The sequence below is a fragment of the Pholcus phalangioides genome, unplaced genomic scaffold, assembly GCF_987345545.1.
Source record: "Pholcus phalangioides strain wild (caught in Gottingen) unplaced genomic scaffold, Ppha-v1.0 ptg000004l_1, whole genome shotgun sequence".
In the NCBI taxonomy this organism is placed as follows: domain Eukaryota; kingdom Metazoa; phylum Arthropoda; class Arachnida; order Araneae; family Pholcidae; genus Pholcus; species Pholcus phalangioides.
In genome coordinates this window covers 40,195,740-40,210,690 of record NW_028301597.1, presented here as the reverse complement: position 1 = coordinate 40,210,690, position 14,951 = coordinate 40,195,740, and the positions used below count along the sequence as shown (strand labels likewise).

General features: G+C 51.2%; 21 non-coding genes across 21 annotated transcripts; all 21 read left to right on the top strand.

Moving 5' to 3' along the window:
• Window positions 1-63: 63 nt before the first annotated feature.
• On the top strand, window positions 64-226 carry LOC149087559 (U1 spliceosomal RNA). Its single transcript, XR_016192591.1, has one exon. It is a non-coding gene; the product is annotated as a U1 spliceosomal RNA (small nuclear RNA).
• A 552-nt stretch (window positions 227-778) lies between these two features.
• On the top strand, window positions 779-941 carry LOC149087558 (U1 spliceosomal RNA). The gene has a single exon (XR_016192589.1). It is a non-coding gene; the product is annotated as a U1 spliceosomal RNA (small nuclear RNA).
• Window positions 942-1,493: 552 nt separating this feature from the next.
• Window positions 1,494-1,656, top strand: LOC149087557 (U1 spliceosomal RNA). Its single transcript, XR_016192588.1, has one exon. It is a non-coding gene; the product is annotated as a U1 spliceosomal RNA (small nuclear RNA).
• Window positions 1,657-2,208: 552 nt separating this feature from the next.
• Window positions 2,209-2,371, top strand: LOC149087556 (U1 spliceosomal RNA). The gene has a single exon (XR_016192587.1). It is a non-coding gene; the product is annotated as a U1 spliceosomal RNA (small nuclear RNA).
• A 552-nt stretch (window positions 2,372-2,923) lies between these two features.
• Window positions 2,924-3,086, top strand: LOC149087555 (U1 spliceosomal RNA). Its single transcript, XR_016192586.1, has one exon. It is a non-coding gene; the product is annotated as a U1 spliceosomal RNA (small nuclear RNA).
• Window positions 3,087-3,638: 552 nt separating this feature from the next.
• LOC149087554 (U1 spliceosomal RNA) lies at window positions 3,639-3,801 on the top strand. The gene has a single exon (XR_016192585.1). It is a non-coding gene; the product is annotated as a U1 spliceosomal RNA (small nuclear RNA).
• A 552-nt stretch (window positions 3,802-4,353) lies between these two features.
• Window positions 4,354-4,516, top strand: LOC149087553 (U1 spliceosomal RNA). Its single transcript, XR_016192584.1, has one exon. It is a non-coding gene; the product is annotated as a U1 spliceosomal RNA (small nuclear RNA).
• A 552-nt stretch (window positions 4,517-5,068) lies between these two features.
• LOC149087552 (U1 spliceosomal RNA) lies at window positions 5,069-5,231 on the top strand. The gene has a single exon (XR_016192583.1). It is a non-coding gene; the product is annotated as a U1 spliceosomal RNA (small nuclear RNA).
• Window positions 5,232-5,783: 552 nt separating this feature from the next.
• LOC149087551 (U1 spliceosomal RNA) lies at window positions 5,784-5,946 on the top strand. The gene has a single exon (XR_016192582.1). It is a non-coding gene; the product is annotated as a U1 spliceosomal RNA (small nuclear RNA).
• Window positions 5,947-6,498: 552 nt separating this feature from the next.
• On the top strand, window positions 6,499-6,661 carry LOC149087550 (U1 spliceosomal RNA). Its single transcript, XR_016192581.1, has one exon. It is a non-coding gene; the product is annotated as a U1 spliceosomal RNA (small nuclear RNA).
• A 552-nt stretch (window positions 6,662-7,213) lies between these two features.
• Window positions 7,214-7,376, top strand: LOC149087549 (U1 spliceosomal RNA). The gene has a single exon (XR_016192580.1). It is a non-coding gene; the product is annotated as a U1 spliceosomal RNA (small nuclear RNA).
• A 552-nt stretch (window positions 7,377-7,928) lies between these two features.
• On the top strand, window positions 7,929-8,091 carry LOC149087548 (U1 spliceosomal RNA). Its single transcript, XR_016192578.1, has one exon. It is a non-coding gene; the product is annotated as a U1 spliceosomal RNA (small nuclear RNA).
• Window positions 8,092-8,643: 552 nt separating this feature from the next.
• LOC149087547 (U1 spliceosomal RNA) lies at window positions 8,644-8,806 on the top strand. The gene has a single exon (XR_016192577.1). It is a non-coding gene; the product is annotated as a U1 spliceosomal RNA (small nuclear RNA).
• A 552-nt stretch (window positions 8,807-9,358) lies between these two features.
• On the top strand, window positions 9,359-9,521 carry LOC149087546 (U1 spliceosomal RNA). Its single transcript, XR_016192576.1, has one exon. It is a non-coding gene; the product is annotated as a U1 spliceosomal RNA (small nuclear RNA).
• A 552-nt stretch (window positions 9,522-10,073) lies between these two features.
• LOC149087545 (U1 spliceosomal RNA) lies at window positions 10,074-10,236 on the top strand. Its single transcript, XR_016192575.1, has one exon. It is a non-coding gene; the product is annotated as a U1 spliceosomal RNA (small nuclear RNA).
• Window positions 10,237-10,788: 552 nt separating this feature from the next.
• LOC149087544 (U1 spliceosomal RNA) lies at window positions 10,789-10,951 on the top strand. Its single transcript, XR_016192574.1, has one exon. It is a non-coding gene; the product is annotated as a U1 spliceosomal RNA (small nuclear RNA).
• A 552-nt stretch (window positions 10,952-11,503) lies between these two features.
• LOC149087543 (U1 spliceosomal RNA) lies at window positions 11,504-11,666 on the top strand. Its single transcript, XR_016192672.1, has one exon. It is a non-coding gene; the product is annotated as a U1 spliceosomal RNA (small nuclear RNA).
• Window positions 11,667-12,218: 552 nt separating this feature from the next.
• LOC149087542 (U1 spliceosomal RNA) lies at window positions 12,219-12,381 on the top strand. The gene has a single exon (XR_016192671.1). It is a non-coding gene; the product is annotated as a U1 spliceosomal RNA (small nuclear RNA).
• Window positions 12,382-12,933: 552 nt separating this feature from the next.
• Window positions 12,934-13,096, top strand: LOC149087541 (U1 spliceosomal RNA). The gene has a single exon (XR_016192670.1). It is a non-coding gene; the product is annotated as a U1 spliceosomal RNA (small nuclear RNA).
• Window positions 13,097-13,648: 552 nt separating this feature from the next.
• On the top strand, window positions 13,649-13,811 carry LOC149087540 (U1 spliceosomal RNA). The gene has a single exon (XR_016192669.1). It is a non-coding gene; the product is annotated as a U1 spliceosomal RNA (small nuclear RNA).
• Window positions 13,812-14,363: 552 nt separating this feature from the next.
• LOC149087539 (U1 spliceosomal RNA) lies at window positions 14,364-14,526 on the top strand. The gene has a single exon (XR_016192668.1). It is a non-coding gene; the product is annotated as a U1 spliceosomal RNA (small nuclear RNA).
• The last annotated feature ends 425 nt before the right edge of the window (window positions 14,527-14,951 follow it).

Genomic DNA, 14,951 nt, shown 5'->3' with positions numbered 1-14,951 from the left:
AATATCCGTCGACGGTTGAGTAAGGTAAAAGCGTGCATATATTTTAGCTGCAGCCGCTTCGGCATACTTACCTGGTGCTGGAGATGCCGTGATCAACGAGGCGGCTCTCCCGGGCAGAGGCCTTCCATTGCACTCTGGTTGGCTGCAAGCTCGCCACATCCGCTAATTGCGGTTGCTTGGGGCACGTAATTTTTGGTAGCGGGGTTAGCGTTCGCGCTGATCCCTCCCTTCTGTCAACATCATTTAAATTGTTCTGCCCGGCGAGCGTGTTCGACACGAAACCGGCATTCGATCTGTTCGTTCCCCATCGTGATCCAAATTACATCGGGCATTTTTTTTCGGTAACGGTCACCCGTCGCGGAAGGCACATGAATGCTTCCCTCTGACCGCCAACAGTGCGACACATTTGTCCTGCTCTACATTGCTTTTCCGCTAGCAGCGATGGTGTCTTTCGATTAAACTCGCATCGGCTGCTGAAGTAAATGAGAGCACTGCACACTAAAAAAAGAGAACTTGATTCCAGGGCGTGCTCGTATTCCATTGCGTAAGATGCACGGCAGGGAAAAGAACGAGTAAAGATTAACGCCATCTAGCGGTGTACGAGCTCAACCGCGAAGCTTCGCCACCACCGTCGCATACGCAATCGTACATAAACATCCAACGTGATGGGGAATGCACATTTTCTTCACTCCTTCCAACTGCGAAATTCTCGTCGAATATCCGTCGACGGTTGAGTAAGGTAAAAGCGTGCATATATTTTAGCTGCAGCCGCTTCGGCATACTTACCTGGTGCTGGAGATGCCGTGATCAACGAGGCGGCTCTCCCGGGCAGAGGCCTTCCATTGCACTCTGGTTGGCTGCAAGCTCGCCACATCCGCTAATTGCGGTTGCTTGGGGCACGTAATTTTTGGTAGCGGGGTTAGCGTTCGCGCTGATCCCTCCCTTCTGTCAACATCATTTAAATTGTTCTGCCCGGCGAGCGTGTTCGACACGAAACCGGCATTCGATCTGTTCGTTCCCCATCGTGATCCAAATTACATCGGGCATTTTTTTTCGGTAACGGTCACCCGTCGCGGAAGGCACATGAATGCTTCCCTCTGACCGCCAACAGTGCGACACATTTGTCCTGCTCTACATTGCTTTTCCGCTAGCAGCGATGGTGTCTTTCGATTAAACTCGCATCGGCTGCTGAAGTAAATGAGAGCACTGCACACTAAAAAAAGAGAACTTGATTCCAGGGCGTGCTCGTATTCCATTGCGTAAGATGCACGGCAGGGAAAAGAACGAGTAAAGATTAACGCCATCTAGCGGTGTACGAGCTCAACCGCGAAGCTTCGCCACCACCGTCGCATACGCAATCGTACATAAACATCCAACGTGATGGGGAATGCACATTTTCTTCACTCCTTCCAACTGCGAAATTCTCGTCGAATATCCGTCGACGGTTGAGTAAGGTAAAAGCGTGCATATATTTTAGCTGCAGCCGCTTCGGCATACTTACCTGGTGCTGGAGATGCCGTGATCAACGAGGCGGCTCTCCCGGGCAGAGGCCTTCCATTGCACTCTGGTTGGCTGCAAGCTCGCCACATCCGCTAATTGCGGTTGCTTGGGGCACGTAATTTTTGGTAGCGGGGTTAGCGTTCGCGCTGATCCCTCCCTTCTGTCAACATCATTTAAATTGTTCTGCCCGGCGAGCGTGTTCGACACGAAACCGGCATTCGATCTGTTCGTTCCCCATCGTGATCCAAATTACATCGGGCATTTTTTTTCGGTAACGGTCACCCGTCGCGGAAGGCACATGAATGCTTCCCTCTGACCGCCAACAGTGCGACACATTTGTCCTGCTCTACATTGCTTTTCCGCTAGCAGCGATGGTGTCTTTCGATTAAACTCGCATCGGCTGCTGAAGTAAATGAGAGCACTGCACACTAAAAAAAGAGAACTTGATTCCAGGGCGTGCTCGTATTCCATTGCGTAAGATGCACGGCAGGGAAAAGAACGAGTAAAGATTAACGCCATCTAGCGGTGTACGAGCTCAACCGCGAAGCTTCGCCACCACCGTCGCATACGCAATCGTACATAAACATCCAACGTGATGGGGAATGCACATTTTCTTCACTCCTTCCAACTGCGAAATTCTCGTCGAATATCCGTCGACGGTTGAGTAAGGTAAAAGCGTGCATATATTTTAGCTGCAGCCGCTTCGGCATACTTACCTGGTGCTGGAGATGCCGTGATCAACGAGGCGGCTCTCCCGGGCAGAGGCCTTCCATTGCACTCTGGTTGGCTGCAAGCTCGCCACATCCGCTAATTGCGGTTGCTTGGGGCACGTAATTTTTGGTAGCGGGGTTAGCGTTCGCGCTGATCCCTCCCTTCTGTCAACATCATTTAAATTGTTCTGCCCGGCGAGCGTGTTCGACACGAAACCGGCATTCGATCTGTTCGTTCCCCATCGTGATCCAAATTACATCGGGCATTTTTTTTCGGTAACGGTCACCCGTCGCGGAAGGCACATGAATGCTTCCCTCTGACCGCCAACAGTGCGACACATTTGTCCTGCTCTACATTGCTTTTCCGCTAGCAGCGATGGTGTCTTTCGATTAAACTCGCATCGGCTGCTGAAGTAAATGAGAGCACTGCACACTAAAAAAAGAGAACTTGATTCCAGGGCGTGCTCGTATTCCATTGCGTAAGATGCACGGCAGGGAAAAGAACGAGTAAAGATTAACGCCATCTAGCGGTGTACGAGCTCAACCGCGAAGCTTCGCCACCACCGTCGCATACGCAATCGTACATAAACATCCAACGTGATGGAGAATGCACATTTTCTTCACTCCTTCCAACTGCGAAATTCTCGTCGAATATCCGTCGACGGTTGAGTAAGGTAAAAGCGTGCATATATTTTAGCTGCAGCCGCTTCGGCATACTTACCTGGTGCTGGAGATGCCGTGATCAACGAGGCGGCTCTCCCGGGCAGAGGCCTTCCATTGCACTCTGGTTGGCTGCAAGCTCGCCACATCCGCTAATTGCGGTTGCTTGGGGCACGTAATTTTTGGTAGCGGGGTTAGCGTTCGCGCTGATCCCTCCCTTCTGTCAACATCATTTAAATTGTTCTGCCCGGCGAGCGTGTTCGACACGAAACCGGCATTCGATCTGTTCGTTCCCCATCGTGATCCAAATTACATCGGGCATTTTTTTTCGGTAACGGTCACCCGTCGCGGAAGGCACATGAATGCTTCCCTCTGACCGCCAACAGTGCGACACATTTGTCCTGCTCTACATTGCTTTTCCGCTAGCAGCGATGGTGTCTTTCGATTAAACTCGCATCGGCTGCTGAAGTAAATGAGAGCACTGCACACTAAAAAAAGAGAACTTGATTCCAGGGCGTGCTCGTATTCCATTGCGTAAGATGCACGGCAGGGAAAAGAACGAGTAAAGATTAACGCCATCTAGCGGTGTACGAGCTCAACCGCGAAGCTTCGCCACCACCGTCGCATACGCAATCGTACATAAACATCCAACGTGATGGGGAATGCACATTTTCTTCACTCCTTCCAACTGCGAAATTCTCGTCGAATATCCGTCGACGGTTGAGTAAGGTAAAAGCGTGCATATATTTTAGCTGCAGCCGCTTCGGCATACTTACCTGGTGCTGGAGATGCCGTGATCAACGAGGCGGCTCTCCCGGGCAGAGGCCTTCCATTGCACTCTGGTTGGCTGCAAGCTCGCCACATCCGCTAATTGCGGTTGCTTGGGGCACGTAATTTTTGGTAGCGGGGTTAGCGTTCGCGCTGATCCCTCCCTTCTGTCAACATCATTTAAATTGTTCTGCCCGGCGAGCGTGTTCGACACGAAACCGGCATTCGATCTGTTCGTTCCCCATCGTGATCCAAATTACATCGGGCATTTTTTTTCGGTAACGGTCACCCGTCGCGGAAGGCACATGAATGCTTCCCTCTGACCGCCAACAGTGCGACACATTTGTCCTGCTCTACATTGCTTTTCCGCTAGCAGCGATGGTGTCTTTCGATTAAACTCGCATCGGCTGCTGAAGTAAATGAGAGCACTGCACACTAAAAAAAGAGAACTTGATTCCAGGGCGTGCTCGTATTCCATTGCGTAAGATGCACGGCAGGGAAAAGAACGAGTAAAGATTAACGCCATCTAGCGGTGTACGAGCTCAACCGCGAAGCTTCGCCACCACCGTCGCATACGCAATCGTACATAAACATCCAACGTGATGGAGAATGCACATTTTCTTCACTCCTTCCAACTGCGAAATTCTCGTCGAATATCCGTCGACGGTTGAGTAAGGTAAAAGCGTGCATATATTTTAGCTGCAGCCGCTTCGGCATACTTACCTGGTGCTGGAGATGCCGTGATCAACGAGGCGGCTCTCCCGGGCAGAGGCCTTCCATTGCACTCTGGTTGGCTGCAAGCTCGCCACATCCGCTAATTGCGGTTGCTTGGGGCACGTAATTTTTGGTAGCGGGGTTAGCGTTCGCGCTGATCCCTCCCTTCTGTCAACATCATTTAAATTGTTCTGCCCGGCGAGCGTGTTCGACACGAAACCGGCATTCGATCTGTTCGTTCCCCATCGTGATCCAAATTACATCGGGCATTTTTTTTCGGTAACGGTCACCCGTCGCGGAAGGCACATGAATGCTTCCCTCTGACCGCCAACAGTGCGACACATTTGTCCTGCTCTACATTGCTTTTCCGCTAGCAGCGATGGTGTCTTTCGATTAAACTCGCATCGGCTGCTGAAGTAAATGAGAGCACTGCACACTAAAAAAAGAGAACTTGATTCCAGGGCGTGCTCGTATTCCATTGCGTAAGATGCACGGCAGGGAAAAGAACGAGTAAAGATTAACGCCATCTAGCGGTGTACGAGCTCAACCGCGAAGCTTCGCCACCACCGTCGCATACGCAATCGTACATAAACATCCAACGTGATGGAGAATGCACATTTTCTTCACTCCTTCCAACTGCGAAATTCTCGTCGAATATCCGTCGACGGTTGAGTAAGGTAAAAGCGTGCATATATTTTAGCTGCAGCCGCTTCGGCATACTTACCTGGTGCTGGAGATGCCGTGATCAACGAGGCGGCTCTCCCGGGCAGAGGCCTTCCATTGCACTCTGGTTGGCTGCAAGCTCGCCACATCCGCTAATTGCGGTTGCTTGGGGCACGTAATTTTTGGTAGCGGGGTTAGCGTTCGCGCTGATCCCTCCCTTCTGTCAACATCATTTAAATTGTTCTGCCCGGCGAGCGTGTTCGACACGAAACCGGCATTCGATCTGTTCGTTCCCCATCGTGATCCAAATTACATCGGGCATTTTTTTTCGGTAACGGTCACCCGTCGCGGAAGGCACATGAATGCTTCCCTCTGACCGCCAACAGTGCGACACATTTGTCCTGCTCTACATTGCTTTTCCGCTAGCAGCGATGGTGTCTTTCGATTAAACTCGCATCGGCTGCTGAAGTAAATGAGAGCACTGCACACTAAAAAAAGAGAACTTGATTCCAGGGCGTGCTCGTATTCCATTGCGTAAGATGCACGGCAGGGAAAAGAACGAGTAAAGATTAACGCCATCTAGCGGTGTACGAGCTCAACCGCGAAGCTTCGCCACCACCGTCGCATACGCAATCGTACATAAACATCCAACGTGATGGGGAATGCACATTTTCTTCACTCCTTCCAACTGCGAAATTCTCGTCGAATATCCGTCGACGGTTGAGTAAGGTAAAAGCGTGCATATATTTTAGCTGCAGCCGCTTCGGCATACTTACCTGGTGCTGGAGATGCCGTGATCAACGAGGCGGCTCTCCCGGGCAGAGGCCTTCCATTGCACTCTGGTTGGCTGCAAGCTCGCCACATCCGCTAATTGCGGTTGCTTGGGGCACGTAATTTTTGGTAGCGGGGTTAGCGTTCGCGCTGATCCCTCCCTTCTGTCAACATCATTTAAATTGTTCTGCCCGGCGAGCGTGTTCGACACGAAACCGGCATTCGATCTGTTCGTTCCCCATCGTGATCCAAATTACATCGGGCATTTTTTTTCGGTAACGGTCACCCGTCGCGGAAGGCACATGAATGCTTCCCTCTGACCGCCAACAGTGCGACACATTTGTCCTGCTCTACATTGCTTTTCCGCTAGCAGCGATGGTGTCTTTCGATTAAACTCGCATCGGCTGCTGAAGTAAATGAGAGCACTGCACACTAAAAAAAGAGAACTTGATTCCAGGGCGTGCTCGTATTCCATTGCGTAAGATGCACGGCAGGGAAAAGAACGAGTAAAGATTAACGCCATCTAGCGGTGTACGAGCTCAACCGCGAAGCTTCGCCACCACCGTCGCATACGCAATCGTACATAAACATCCAACGTGATGGAGAATGCACATTTTCTTCACTCCTTCCAACTGCGAAATTCTCGTCGAATATCCGTCGACGGTTGAGTAAGGTAAAAGCGTGCATATATTTTAGCTGCAGCCGCTTCGGCATACTTACCTGGTGCTGGAGATGCCGTGATCAACGAGGCGGCTCTCCCGGGCAGAGGCCTTCCATTGCACTCTGGTTGGCTGCAAGCTCGCCACATCCGCTAATTGCGGTTGCTTGGGGCACGTAATTTTTGGTAGCGGGGTTAGCGTTCGCGCTGATCCCTCCCTTCTGTCAACATCATTTAAATTGTTCTGCCCGGCGAGCGTGTTCGACACGAAACCGGCATTCGATCTGTTCGTTCCCCATCGTGATCCAAATTACATCGGGCATTTTTTTTCGGTAACGGTCACCCGTCGCGGAAGGCACATGAATGCTTCCCTCTGACCGCCAACAGTGCGACACATTTGTCCTGCTCTACATTGCTTTTCCGCTAGCAGCGATGGTGTCTTTCGATTAAACTCGCATCGGCTGCTGAAGTAAATGAGAGCACTGCACACTAAAAAAAGAGAACTTGATTCCAGGGCGTGCTCGTATTCCATTGCGTAAGATGCACGGCAGGGAAAAGAACGAGTAAAGATTAACGCCATCTAGCGGTGTACGAGCTCAACCGCGAAGCTTCGCCACCACCGTCGCATACGCAATCGTACATAAACATCCAACGTGATGGGGAATGCACATTTTCTTCACTCCTTCCAACTGCGAAATTCTCGTCGAATATCCGTCGACGGTTGAGTAAGGTAAAAGCGTGCATATATTTTAGCTGCAGCCGCTTCGGCATACTTACCTGGTGCTGGAGATGCCGTGATCAACGAGGCGGCTCTCCCGGGCAGAGGCCTTCCATTGCACTCTGGTTGGCTGCAAGCTCGCCACATCCGCTAATTGCGGTTGCTTGGGGCACGTAATTTTTGGTAGCGGGGTTAGCGTTCGCGCTGATCCCTCCCTTCTGTCAACATCATTTAAATTGTTCTGCCCGGCGAGCGTGTTCGACACGAAACCGGCATTCGATCTGTTCGTTCCCCATCGTGATCCAAATTACATCGGGCATTTTTTTTCGGTAACGGTCACCCGTCGCGGAAGGCACATGAATGCTTCCCTCTGACCGCCAACAGTGCGACACATTTGTCCTGCTCTACATTGCTTTTCCGCTAGCAGCGATGGTGTCTTTCGATTAAACTCGCATCGGCTGCTGAAGTAAATGAGAGCACTGCACACTAAAAAAAGAGAACTTGATTCCAGGGCGTGCTCGTATTCCATTGCGTAAGATGCACGGCAGGGAAAAGAACGAGTAAAGATTAACGCCATCTAGCGGTGTACGAGCTCAACCGCGAAGCTTCGCCACCACCGTCGCATACGCAATCGTACATAAACATCCAACGTGATGGAGAATGCACATTTTCTTCACTCCTTCCAACTGCGAAATTCTCGTCGAATATCCGTCGACGGTTGAGTAAGGTAAAAGCGTGCATATATTTTAGCTGCAGCCGCTTCGGCATACTTACCTGGTGCTGGAGATGCCGTGATCAACGAGGCGGCTCTCCCGGGCAGAGGCCTTCCATTGCACTCTGGTTGGCTGCAAGCTCGCCACATCCGCTAATTGCGGTTGCTTGGGGCACGTAATTTTTGGTAGCGGGGTTAGCGTTCGCGCTGATCCCTCCCTTCTGTCAACATCATTTAAATTGTTCTGCCCGGCGAGCGTGTTCGACACGAAACCGGCATTCGATCTGTTCGTTCCCCATCGTGATCCAAATTACATCGGGCATTTTTTTTCGGTAACGGTCACCCGTCGCGGAAGGCACATGAATGCTTCCCTCTGACCGCCAACAGTGCGACACATTTGTCCTGCTCTACATTGCTTTTCCGCTAGCAGCGATGGTGTCTTTCGATTAAACTCGCATCGGCTGCTGAAGTAAATGAGAGCACTGCACACTAAAAAAAGAGAACTTGATTCCAGGGCGTGCTCGTATTCCATTGCGTAAGATGCACGGCAGGGAAAAGAACGAGTAAAGATTAACGCCATCTAGCGGTGTACGAGCTCAACCGCGAAGCTTCGCCACCACCGTCGCATACGCAATCGTACATAAACATCCAACGTGATGGGGAATGCACATTTTCTTCACTCCTTCCAACTGCGAAATTCTCGTCGAATATCCGTCGACGGTTGAGTAAGGTAAAAGCGTGCATATATTTTAGCTGCAGCCGCTTCGGCATACTTACCTGGTGCTGGAGATGCCGTGATCAACGAGGCGGCTCTCCCGGGCAGAGGCCTTCCATTGCACTCTGGTTGGCTGCAAGCTCGCCACATCCGCTAATTGCGGTTGCTTGGGGCACGTAATTTTTGGTAGCGGGGTTAGCGTTCGCGCTGATCCCTCCCTTCTGTCAACATCATTTAAATTGTTCTGCCCGGCGAGCGTGTTCGACACGAAACCGGCATTCGATCTGTTCGTTCCCCATCGTGATCCAAATTACATCGGGCATTTTTTTTCGGTAACGGTCACCCGTCGCGGAAGGCACATGAATGCTTCCCTCTGACCGCCAACAGTGCGACACATTTGTCCTGCTCTACATTGCTTTTCCGCTAGCAGCGATGGTGTCTTTCGATTAAACTCGCATCGGCTGCTGAAGTAAATGAGAGCACTGCACACTAAAAAAAGAGAACTTGATTCCAGGGCGTGCTCGTATTCCATTGCGTAAGATGCACGGCAGGGAAAAGAACGAGTAAAGATTAACGCCATCTAGCGGTGTACGAGCTCAACCGCGAAGCTTCGCCACCACCGTCGCATACGCAATCGTACATAAACATCCAACGTGATGGGGAATGCACATTTTCTTCACTCCTTCCAACTGCGAAATTCTCGTCGAATATCCGTCGACGGTTGAGTAAGGTAAAAGCGTGCATATATTTTAGCTGCAGCCGCTTCGGCATACTTACCTGGTGCTGGAGATGCCGTGATCAACGAGGCGGCTCTCCCGGGCAGAGGCCTTCCATTGCACTCTGGTTGGCTGCAAGCTCGCCACATCCGCTAATTGCGGTTGCTTGGGGCACGTAATTTTTGGTAGCGGGGTTAGCGTTCGCGCTGATCCCTCCCTTCTGTCAACATCATTTAAATTGTTCTGCCCGGCGAGCGTGTTCGACACGAAACCGGCATTCGATCTGTTCGTTCCCCATCGTGATCCAAATTACATCGGGCATTTTTTTTCGGTAACGGTCACCCGTCGCGGAAGGCACATGAATGCTTCCCTCTGACCGCCAACAGTGCGACACATTTGTCCTGCTCTACATTGCTTTTCCGCTAGCAGCGATGGTGTCTTTCGATTAAACTCGCATCGGCTGCTGAAGTAAATGAGAGCACTGCACACTAAAAAAAGAGAACTTGATTCCAGGGCGTGCTCGTATTCCATTGCGTAAGATGCACGGCAGGGAAAAGAACGAGTAAAGATTAACGCCATCTAGCGGTGTACGAGCTCAACCGCGAAGCTTCGCCACCACCGTCGCATACGCAATCGTACATAAACATCCAACGTGATGGAGAATGCACATTTTCTTCACTCCTTCCAACTGCGAAATTCTCGTCGAATATCCGTCGACGGTTGAGTAAGGTAAAAGCGTGCATATATTTTAGCTGCAGCCGCTTCGGCATACTTACCTGGTGCTGGAGATGCCGTGATCAACGAGGCGGCTCTCCCGGGCAGAGGCCTTCCATTGCACTCTGGTTGGCTGCAAGCTCGCCACATCCGCTAATTGCGGTTGCTTGGGGCACGTAATTTTTGGTAGCGGGGTTAGCGTTCGCGCTGATCCCTCCCTTCTGTCAACATCATTTAAATTGTTCTGCCCGGCGAGCGTGTTCGACACGAAACCGGCATTCGATCTGTTCGTTCCCCATCGTGATCCAAATTACATCGGGCATTTTTTTTCGGTAACGGTCACCCGTCGCGGAAGGCACATGAATGCTTCCCTCTGACCGCCAACAGTGCGACACATTTGTCCTGCTCTACATTGCTTTTCCGCTAGCAGCGATGGTGTCTTTCGATTAAACTCGCATCGGCTGCTGAAGTAAATGAGAGCACTGCACACTAAAAAAAGAGAACTTGATTCCAGGGCGTGCTCGTATTCCATTGCGTAAGATGCACGGCAGGGAAAAGAACGAGTAAAGATTAACGCCATCTAGCGGTGTACGAGCTCAACCGCGAAGCTTCGCCACCACCGTCGCATACGCAATCGTACATAAACATCCAACGTGATGGGGAATGCACATTTTCTTCACTCCTTCCAACTGCGAAATTCTCGTCGAATATCCGTCGACGGTTGAGTAAGGTAAAAGCGTGCATATATTTTAGCTGCAGCCGCTTCGGCATACTTACCTGGTGCTGGAGATGCCGTGATCAACGAGGCGGCTCTCCCGGGCAGAGGCCTTCCATTGCACTCTGGTTGGCTGCAAGCTCGCCACATCCGCTAATTGCGGTTGCTTGGGGCACGTAATTTTTGGTAGCGGGGTTAGCGTTCGCGCTGATCCCTCCCTTCTGTCAACATCATTTAAATTGTTCTGCCCGGCGAGCGTGTTCGACACGAAACCGGCATTCGATCTGTTCGTTCCCCATCGTGATCCAAATTACATCGGGCATTTTTTTTCGGTAACGGTCACCCGTCGCGGAAGGCACATGAATGCTTCCCTCTGACCGCCAACAGTGCGACACATTTGTCCTGCTCTACATTGCTTTTCCGCTAGCAGCGATGGTGTCTTTCGATTAAACTCGCATCGGCTGCTGAAGTAAATGAGAGCACTGCACACTAAAAAAAGAGAACTTGATTCCAGGGCGTGCTCGTATTCCATTGCGTAAGATGCACGGCAGGGAAAAGAACGAGTAAAGATTAACGCCATCTAGCGGTGTACGAGCTCAACCGCGAAGCTTCGCCACCACCGTCGCATACGCAATCGTACATAAACATCCAACGTGATGGAGAATGCACATTTTCTTCACTCCTTCCAACTGCGAAATTCTCGTCGAATATCCGTCGACGGTTGAGTAAGGTAAAAGCGTGCATATATTTTAGCTGCAGCCGCTTCGGCATACTTACCTGGTGCTGGAGATGCCGTGATCAACGAGGCGGCTCTCCCGGGCAGAGGCCTTCCATTGCACTCTGGTTGGCTGCAAGCTCGCCACATCCGCTAATTGCGGTTGCTTGGGGCACGTAATTTTTGGTAGCGGGGTTAGCGTTCGCGCTGATCCCTCCCTTCTGTCAACATCATTTAAATTGTTCTGCCCGGCGAGCGTGTTCGACACGAAACCGGCATTCGATCTGTTCGTTCCCCATCGTGATCCAAATTACATCGGGCATTTTTTTTCGGTAACGGTCACCCGTCGCGGAAGGCACATGAATGCTTCCCTCTGACCGCCAACAGTGCGACACATTTGTCCTGCTCTACATTGCTTTTCCGCTAGCAGCGATGGTGTCTTTCGATTAAACTCGCATCGGCTGCTGAAGTAAATGAGAGCACTGCACACTAAAAAAAGAGAACTTGATTCCAGGGCGTGCTCGTATTCCATTGCGTAAGATGCACGGCAGGGAAAAGAACGAGTAAAGATTAACGCCATCTAGCGGTGTACGAGCTCAACCGCGAAGCTTCGCCACCACCGTCGCATACGCAATCGTACATAAACATCCAACGTGATGGGGAATGCACATTTTCTTCACTCCTTCCAACTGCGAAATTCTCGTCGAATATCCGTCGACGGTTGAGTAAGGTAAAAGCGTGCATATATTTTAGCTGCAGCCGCTTCGGCATACTTACCTGGTGCTGGAGATGCCGTGATCAACGAGGCGGCTCTCCCGGGCAGAGGCCTTCCATTGCACTCTGGTTGGCTGCAAGCTCGCCACATCCGCTAATTGCGGTTGCTTGGGGCACGTAATTTTTGGTAGCGGGGTTAGCGTTCGCGCTGATCCCTCCCTTCTGTCAACATCATTTAAATTGTTCTGCCCGGCGAGCGTGTTCGACACGAAACCGGCATTCGATCTGTTCGTTCCCCATCGTGATCCAAATTACATCGGGCATTTTTTTTCGGTAACGGTCACCCGTCGCGGAAGGCACATGAATGCTTCCCTCTGACCGCCAACAGTGCGACACATTTGTCCTGCTCTACATTGCTTTTCCGCTAGCAGCGATGGTGTCTTTCGATTAAACTCGCATCGGCTGCTGAAGTAAATGAGAGCACTGCACACTAAAAAAAGAGAACTTGATTCCAGGGCGTGCTCGTATTCCATTGCGTAAGATGCACGGCAGGGAAAAGAACGAGTAAAGATTAACGCCATCTAGCGGTGTACGAGCTCAACCGCGAAGCTTCGCCACCACCGTCGCATACGCAATCGTACATAAACATCCAACGTGATGGAGAATGCACATTTTCTTCACTCCTTCCAACTGCGAAATTCTCGTCGAATATCCGTCGACGGTTGAGTAAGGTAAAAGCGTGCATATATTTTAGCTGCAGCCGCTTCGGCATACTTACCTGGTGCTGGAGATGCCGTGATCAACGAGGCGGCTCTCCCGGGCAGAGGCCTTCCATTGCACTCTGGTTGGCTGCAAGCTCGCCACATCCGCTAATTGCGGTTGCTTGGGGCACGTAATTTTTGGTAGCGGGGTTAGCGTTCGCGCTGATCCCTCCCTTCTGTCAACATCATTTAAATTGTTCTGCCCGGCGAGCGTGTTCGACACGAAACCGGCATTCGATCTGTTCGTTCCCCATCGTGATCCAAATTACATCGGGCATTTTTTTTCGGTAACGGTCACCCGTCGCGGAAGGCACATGAATGCTTCCCTCTGACCGCCAACAGTGCGACACATTTGTCCTGCTCTACATTGCTTTTCCGCTAGCAGCGATGGTGTCTTTCGATTAAACTCGCATCGGCTGCTGAAGTAAATGAGAGCACTGCACACTAAAAAAAGAGAACTTGATTCCAGGGCGTGCTCGTATTCCATTGCGTAAGATGCACGGCAGGGAAAAGAACGAGTAAAGATTAACGCCATCTAGCGGTGTACGAGCTCAACCGCGAAGCTTCGCCACCACCGTCGCATACGCAATCGTACATAAACATCCAACGTGATGGAGAATGCACATTTTCTTCACTCCTTCCAACTGCGAAATTCTCGTCGAATATCCGTCGACGGTTGAGTAAGGTAAAAGCGTGCATATATTTTAGCTGCAGCCGCTTCGGCATACTTACCTGGTGCTGGAGATGCCGTGATCAACGAGGCGGCTCTCCCGGGCAGAGGCCTTCCATTGCACTCTGGTTGGCTGCAAGCTCGCCACATCCGCTAATTGCGGTTGCTTGGGGCACGTAATTTTTGGTAGCGGGGTTAGCGTTCGCGCTGATCCCTCCCTTCTGTCAACATCATTTAAATTGTTCTGCCCGGCGAGCGTGTTCGACACGAAACCGGCATTCGATCTGTTCGTTCCCCATCGTGATCCAAATTACATCGGGCATTTTTTTTCGGTAACGGTCACCCGTCGCGGAAGGCACATGAATGCTTCCCTCTGACCGCCAACAGTGCGACACATTTGTCCTGCTCTACATTGCTTTTCCGCTAGCAGCGATGGTGTCTTTCGATTAAACTCGCATCGGCTGCTGAAGTAAATGAGAGCACTGCACACTAAAAAAAGAGAACTTGATTCCAGGGCGTGCTCGTATTCCATTGCGTAAGATGCACGGCAGGGAAAAGAACGAGTAAAGATTAACGCCATCTAGCGGTGTACGAGCTCAACCGCGAAGCTTCGCCACCACCGTCGCATACGCAATCGTACATAAACATCCAACGTGATGGGGAATGCACATTTTCTTCACTCCTTCCAACTGCGAAATTCTCGTCGAATATCCGTCGACGGTTGAGTAAGGTAAAAGCGTGCATATATTTTAGCTGCAGCCGCTTCGGCATACTTACCTGGTGCTGGAGATGCCGTGATCAACGAGGCGGCTCTCCCGGGCAGAGGCCTTCCATTGCACTCTGGTTGGCTGCAAGCTCGCCACATCCGCTAATTGCGGTTGCTTGGGGCACGTAATTTTTGGTAGCGGGGTTAGCGTTCGCGCTGATCCCTCCCTTCTGTCAACATCATTTAAATTGTTCTGCCCGGCGAGCGTGTTCGACACGAAACCGGCATTCGATCTGTTCGTTCCCCATCGTGATCCAAATTACATCGGGCATTTTTTTTCGGTAACGGTCACCCGTCGCGGAAGGCACATGAATGCTTCCCTCTGACCGCCAACAGTGCGACACATTTGTCCTGCTCTACATTGCTTTTCCGCTAGCAGCGATGGTGTCTTTCGATTAAACTCGCATCGGCTGCTGAAGTAAATGAGAGCACTGCACACTAAAAAAAGAGAACTTGATTCCAGGGCGTGCTCGTATTCCATTGCGTAAGATGCACGGCAGGGAAAAGAACGAGTAAAGATTAACGCCATCTAGCGGTGTACGAGCTCAACCGCGAAGCTTCGCCACCACCGTCGCATACGCAATCGTACAT